The sequence below is a fragment of the Centruroides sculpturatus genome, unplaced genomic scaffold (assembly GCF_000671375.1).
Source record: "Centruroides sculpturatus isolate CEXI.00-Female unplaced genomic scaffold, Cexi_2.0 scaffold102, whole genome shotgun sequence".
Taxonomy (NCBI): Eukaryota; Metazoa; Arthropoda; class Arachnida; order Scorpiones; family Buthidae; genus Centruroides; species Centruroides sculpturatus.
In genome coordinates this window covers 651,922-659,663 of record NW_019384295.1, presented here as the reverse complement: position 1 = coordinate 659,663, position 7,742 = coordinate 651,922, and the positions used below count along the sequence as shown (strand labels likewise).

At 23.7% G+C, this 7,742-nt stretch overlaps 1 long non-coding RNA gene across 1 annotated transcript in view; it reads left to right on the top strand.

The window, feature by feature from the left end:
• The first annotated feature begins 7,236 nt into the window (after positions 1-7,236).
• The window catches only part of LOC111620906, a 154,189-nt gene continuing 153,683 nt past the window's right edge, over positions 7,237-7,742 (top strand). Inside the window, exon 1 of the long non-coding RNA XR_002755983.1 lies at positions 7,237-7,473. This is a non-coding gene — a long non-coding RNA (uncharacterized LOC111620906). The remainder of the gene's footprint in view (positions 7,474-7,742) is intronic.

Sequence of the window (7,742 nt, the reverse complement as noted above, 5' to 3'; positions counted from 1 at the left end):
ACTGTTTATAAAATAAAAAATCGTATATTTGCATATAAGATGCTATTTTTAACTAATTTATCATTAAATATTATTAAAGGAAGAATTTTGAAAACATAAATTATAGGACATATATATATATATATATATATATACGTTTATTCTACTTCCAACATTTAATTTCCTTGATTGTTTCTAAGTAGCAAAAGTTCTTTATGAAAATGAGAATTTCTAGTTAAACTCATCTTTTGAAGAACTTAATAGAAACGGTTCTTTAAGTATTCCAAACAGGAAATGTAATTAAGTAGAATAATCATGAAAACAGTAACGCTGTATTAACTTTCTCCATTCAATTTCCTGCCGAATGTTTAAAGAATGCAAATAAAGTCGATTCAACTATTGACTATGTTAAATTTTAGAAAAATTTTTTTTCTGATACATTTATAATATTATAAGTAACACACACACACACACATACATATATATATATATTTTATAAATAAAAATCTCAGCTATCCAAAAATAGGTTTTTAAAACATCTTGACATAGTTAAAACAACAAGGGACATTGCTCAATATGTACTGGCAACGAATCACTGGAACGCCTTTTGGCATATGCCAAGAAATGTTTAGAAAGAAGAAAGAAGTTCCGATCTAGGAAGAATGCACCACACTACAGAAACGGGCAGCTGCACCAGGACCGGTCATCTATAAAAAGAACATTCATTTCGTTCTCTAAGTTTTTCTCTACTTGAAGTATTACTCTCGCCACCACCACAATTTGGTTCAATGGAGGTGCACTTACTCTCTTCTATGAGATATGTGGTTTTGAGTTTTGAATTCAATTCCTGCAGAGATGTACAGTTGATCACTGTCATACTCGTTTCTTTGCTCTATATACTGTAACTGGAACAGGTGACATCTTACGGTTTTCATCTTCAACATTCTTATACAACTAGAATACCTTGACAAGTTTATTGATGAGATGTTTAACATAATTTATTAATTATAAAATGTTACGATATAAAAACCGAGTAATCTGAAACCGTACTTAGTTATCATTTCTTTTTATTATTTTCTTTAATTTTTGGAATGTTAAAGGCGTAATTAATGTAAAAAATTGATTTATTCTAATTTTATTTTTATGAAATTGTATTAAATTTTTAAACTTTAATTACTTTAGAAAATGTGTATTTTAATCTAAGTAATGTATAATATAACATATTTAACTATTCCGTATTATGTACTTTGCGGTAATTCTACATTGCATTTAATATTTGTAGCCTATATATTAACGTACAAATAAGGTTATACCTGATATAGGTAAACCGATAGTAAACATATAAATTATATATAAGCTTTATAAACTATATATAAGTTCAAGTTTGTAGTTTAAATAATAAAATTAAACAGAATATTCGTCGAATTTAAAATAATATTTTATTGAGTTTATAATATTAAAAAAAAATAAGTGTAAATGATATTTGTTATATCATGTAAAACTATAATAAAAAGTAAGATTTGAATAAAAAATTTCATCTAAAATTTATAGTAAAATATAATTTATGAAGATATTTTCCGTTTTTATATTTTTAGAAGAATTATTCTTTGTTTTTCTTTATGTGCCTGTAGACAATTTCACTGATTTCTTTAGTATTGTTCTCTTATGAGTTCTCAAATATTACTTAAATAATGCTACTTGTTTATATCACGAAACTTAAATTATTCTTTATTCCAGTTCTGTTTGAAAAATATTTTATGTATATTTGTTTACATTTAAAAGTGGAAAATTTCCTAGACTTTGTTGTTTACAAAATTTAACTCTTGTTTCATTTATTATGTATTTAAATATATCACATATGGTAATGTTTATTTACGTATAACTGCTTGTTTACGTCCAGTATCTTATAATTTATATCACTTAAGTAATTTATAAACTATTTAATTATATAGTTTAATAATTAAATAAATTTGTTATAAAACGTTTTTCAATTAATTTTTTTTTTACTTTTATTTTAAGTTATAATTGTCCTTTGTAGATCATTGTTTAGACATAAATTTTATCTTCTTTCCTCCACTTTATATTATACATTACGATTAAATCTCGATTTAACGCCACTGTCTGCCTCTGAAATCGGTAATAAATCGAGTGTAACGCTAAACTGAAGTAATTTGGTGATAACAATGTATTTTCAATGCAAAATTGTATATTTAAAAACTTAAAAAGTTCTGCATTATAAAGAAGATTCGGCTATAAATATCCATTAGCACTTTACTAGAGTTGCGCTATTTCGGGGGGCACTAAATCGAGGTTTTACTGTATTTTTAAAGATGCTTATCAGAAGGATCGATTGTAAACGGCTTAATTTAAAGTCGTAAATATAGAAAATATGTATTTAATTTTTAATCGAGAAAGTAAGTAAAAATTGATTAAATTAAATTTAAATTTATTACTCGCTAAGCTACTTTATAAAATTAAATAATTTATTTTTTTTAATAAGTTGTACATGATTGATGTGTTTTTCTGTAATTTTATTATTTTTTTTTACTAAAAATCATTAACAAAAATTTATAGATTTATTTTTTAGTTTGTTGATTTATTTTTTTTATTTATATAAAGAAAAAATATTTTATTTAGTTTATTCATTAAGCTAAAAATAACTTCACAAAAAATGTTGAAGGGTTTATAAAAATTAACTATACAAAAATCATATTTTATATAACACTAAAAATATTTTTTTAAAGTATTATGTTACAATAGGATTCATGAATGATGACTTTATGTAACAATTGTCAGTTATTTATAACTTGCTAAAAGTCAAATGAGATCACTTCCTTTTTTTTAAAAAAGAAAAAAAAAACAATTTTTTTCTCTATTCAGTTTAAATAAATTTAATATAAATAAATTGTTAATTTCAATATTAGGATTAAAATTTTAATTATATTTATTAAAATTAATTCGTAATAAATTGTATTGTTCGATTATATACTTTATAAATACAATCGAACTTCCTATAATGGACACCTCTATACGGCGGACATATTTTCGTGAATTTTAATTATTTATGCATACAAAATAACCTGCAAACGACGTCCACTTTTTATGTTCCTCTAAAATACAGTTTTTTTTATAGATTTGTATATAAATTTTAACTTTATTAATTTATTATATATTAAAACACAAATTCTTTGTTTATAAACATTTTTTAAATCACATTTAATTACATAAAATAATTATATATTATTTATTTATTCAGTTGAAATGCCTGAAAATAAACGATTTTCAGAGTGTTACCAACTCAGTAACAATGAAAAATATACGTTTTAATTATTTAGAATTACGTGTTCCTAATGTAAATTCATTATCAGTAAATCTTTTTTATATTGTCTAATTGCTATTCATTGTTTTATAAACGTATTATACTATTTTTTTTTTAATCATTAAACTTGATTTCTTCTCTTACAACATTTACTTAAATCTAATTACAGGAAAGAATATATTTATATAAATATATATGCCCTGTAATTATATCATTTGATATATACAGTATACATTTATATATGTATATATATATATATTTTTTAAATTTTTTTAAATGTCAAAATCGATCTTACTACCAAAGATAAAGTATATAAAAGGTTGAACCAAAATCCATAATTTCGATTTTGTTTTACGGTCAATGACTAGCAAGAGTCGTTCGTGAGTGTAGAAGTTTCGATAAAATATTAGAAAGGGAGTAAAGACAATCTTTTATAAAGTCTACTGAATAGCAAAACTTTTAAATTGTTCCATTTTATTACTTTATAAGATATTCATTAAATTTTTTTTAATGGAATAAAGAAGTATATATTTTAGTTAACAGAACTTGTTNTTATTGTTTTTTTTTAGTATTTTTTTCCTCTTATTTTATTATTGAAAATAGATGTTTAACGACTTCAAAGTTGTATAATCACATTAGTCGAAAGCTTAATTATTAAATTATGTATAACGTGATCCTTTTGTCATACTTCCTTTATTAATTATAGCTTAGCAAGTAAGATATTGAAACCTTCCAAAGGAAAAGGATTGATGAGGTTCAAAGAGGAGCTGGAAAAGAAGCCAACAGATGAAGGAGGAAGAAGCCCAATGTCGGAAGTGAATGACGTTTCTCTAAGAGATCATGACGCAATATGGATCGTAATACTTTTCCTTATTGTATTCTCTTTGAGAAAAATATTCTGAGAATATGGAAATATATATTTCCCTTTGGTTTCCATTCGAATGCTATCTATATCTTCGAATATATGTAAAATATTTTATGTATCATTCATACTAGTTTAAAATACATCTAACGTCATTTAGGAATTTTAAATGATAAAAATTCGATAAAATTTAAAGAATTTAAAGATACTTTTTTATATATTTTTAATCAATTTACTTATAAAAATATTAATAGGTTAAAATATAGAGAAATCTGAATGTAGTATAACATAGAAAAGCATCAAAAATAAAATAATAAAAACATGTAAACGATATAATAACTTATATATTTATAAAATTATTAATAATTTATTAATTGGATATTTGATAACGTTGTTATTTTATTCAAAGCATGAAAAAAATAGATAATATTCTTTTAAGAAAAATGTTGTAATTATCGAAACTTTATACTTAATTAATCGACATATAGAATAACCTGTCTTCTAATGATGGAGAATCTTATCAGAGAAAGTACGAGGAGAAGCTCTGTAAAACAAGAAGATGCACGTTTGGGATAAGGACCATTGGGATGGAAGATAGGACATCTAGTGATGGATCCACCTGTCAAATAAAATTATAGAGTGTCTCTTTGGGAAATAAGTGTAGAAAGTGAGAAAATCAGTTTTAAATTTGATGAAATTTTAAAATATTTTGTAATACTCAGCTGTAAGAGAATATTGAATCATGTTGCAAAACATGTTGCCCCCTTTTTTTATATAAGATAATTTCCTGTTTTTAAATTAAATAATGGTATATCTGGAAGAAAATGTAAATATTAAAAAAAAATGTTCTAATATTTAATTTATTTAAAACATTGAAGATTTAATTTTATTATGTTTATAAATGTGAAAAACGAAAATAAATATCTAATTATTCTGCGCTATTCGATCAATCCTAGGAAAGGTTATACGTTATTTATTTCGTAAGGAATTAAATTACTTAATGAAGAAAATTAATTTAAAAAACTTTATTTATAATTTAATAATTAATAAAAAAATTTCCAAAAAGATGATTCGCATTTTAAAAATTAGCTTAAAAAATCACACATGAACTAAATTTCAATAATAATTTAAATAAAGAAATACACTACTGAATCAATTACGGAAATTTATCTTTAATAATTCACTTTAATAATCAATTTTACATTAAAAAAACCTTATATAAATTGTTATTAAAGATATTATTTTTTTTTATTAATATTGATTATAAATTGGTTTTATGTACAGTACATTATAAAATAGTTAATCATTTAAGAGTTTACTCATTAGAAATACTGTTACATAATTTGCTATTTCATCATATTACAAGTCGAACCTCCAATAAAGACCACCTTTAAACAGCGGCCATTTTTTAGGAACGTATTTTTTAAAAACAAAAATGCATAGAAACAACCTCCGAACAGTGTCTACTTGTAAACAACGAACCATTTTTTTAAATATTTCCATCAGTGGCCGTTCTTTGGAGGTTCGATTGTAGTTTACAGTATATAATTAAGCAATTTATTATATAAATTTACTTTAGAATCTCATTTTATATAATCTATATTTATATAAAGGAGAAAAAAAAGCTACATTATCTTGATAAAAGAAGTAAATTTATTATTGCAAATACAAAAACGTTACAGAAAATTTTTAAAAAAAGAAATAATTTTCTAAAATAAACATTCTTTTCTATTAAAATCTACAGAAACCAATTAAATTTCAGTAAATATAGTTTATTCTATATTAAGTAAAAACGTAATAAGAATTTCTAAAGATAATTGCTTAAGTTGTCTAATTTAATAATAAAGAAAATTATATTTTACAACGTCATATAGTTAATTTAGAAGTGTGTAAGAGATCAAAGGAAATTTTATTGCTTACAATCACATCCGAGGTTTCTATTGTAAAGTGTACTGTGTAGTGAGTGAGACTGCCAAAGACAACAAGCCAAAGGGATAATTCTCACGCTTTAATTGACTGCTTCTCAAACTAAGAGGATTTATGTCAGATACTGTTTCGACAGGCCTAAGGGTTGAGAAAACTATTGTTAAGATCTGAAACGTTTGTACCTTACTAAGTTGGATTTTAGTTTTCCTTCTCTAAAGATTTATTAATTAGTGTATTGTTGTAGTTATGGTAAAACTATTGTTTGCTTAATTGTTATAATAACTCCTAGCCGCTCTAAGTATTTAAGGACAACACATATAAATATTCTACATATTCATTAATGGGAGAAATCTATCTCTCTCGTATATAAAAAGAAATATTTTATAAAATGTTCTGTTTTGAAATATATATATATATATATATTTTTTTTTTTATTTATATTTTTAATATTTGTCCATATCAAAAGGATTTCGGGAAATATTCAATATTCTCTCCGTGTTTTTCTCACTTTTTTAAAAGTGCTTTCACTATCTGATATTGTATGTTGTAGTAGTAAAAGTAGAGTTGAATGTTCTTAAATAGGAGTAGAGGAATTTTACGTTCGTTGCTTCTAGCTAGAAACACACACACACACACATATATATATGTTTTTTCGTATAAAAAATAGTAGAAAACAATAATAAAAATAAAGAATTTTATCATAAATATTAAATTTATTAAGAATACTCATAAGGTAAAAAAAAGGTAAACACACTCTTGAATTTTATATATTAAAAATAAAAAAATTAAAAAGAAAAATTCTTTAAAATGTTTCGTCGTTAAACTGGTATTAAATAAGTATAAAAATATTAATAAATTTTACAAAAAAAATTTGATTTTTTAACATCAGAGAAGAGTAACAAAATCAACAATTTTTATTGTTAAAATTTTTAAAAGAGAATTTTCTAGCATAAACATTGCCGTATTGTTATAGTAGAATATATAGTTTATCACGCTTCCAATCTGTATATATTGCCATAAATAACATAAAAATGAATAGTTTTAAATTTATACATGGAGAAAGGAATATATAAGTTCAATGCTTTCTATCTACATCGTTACGTAGCCACCGCTAGATGACGTCGTCTGCCTCCTTCTGGTAAAGCTTCTACTGTGTGACATGCACTAGCAGACGAAGCTGGCGATGCTGTAGGACTATTTTCACTATCATATTGTCGTACAGCACTTCTATACTTTCTATATATTGTTATCATTACCAGGTGGTGGAGACTTCACACTCTCATCACACAGCTGCAATTGTGTAGGGTTATCGAACAGATCGCACTTGTTTAATAGGGTTTTACTTATTGTTGTGGTTGAAGGATTCTAATATTCAATACGTAATCAGGTGAGATAACTTTTAACTTTACTTACTTACATTATTATATATATATATGTATATATATTATAATATTTTTTAATAAATTTTAACAATTAAATAAACATGTTTATTTCGTTGTTACAACGTTGATAAATTGGGTAGAAAGAAAGTTCATTGTAAAACAAAAATTTTTTTTTGTATTTTTAAACCTAGACATAATTAAAATTTTAATTCTTTTCGAGAATATAAAATTACCATTGCGTGCCACTTAGTATTTATAGTGTAGTTAGTTTTAA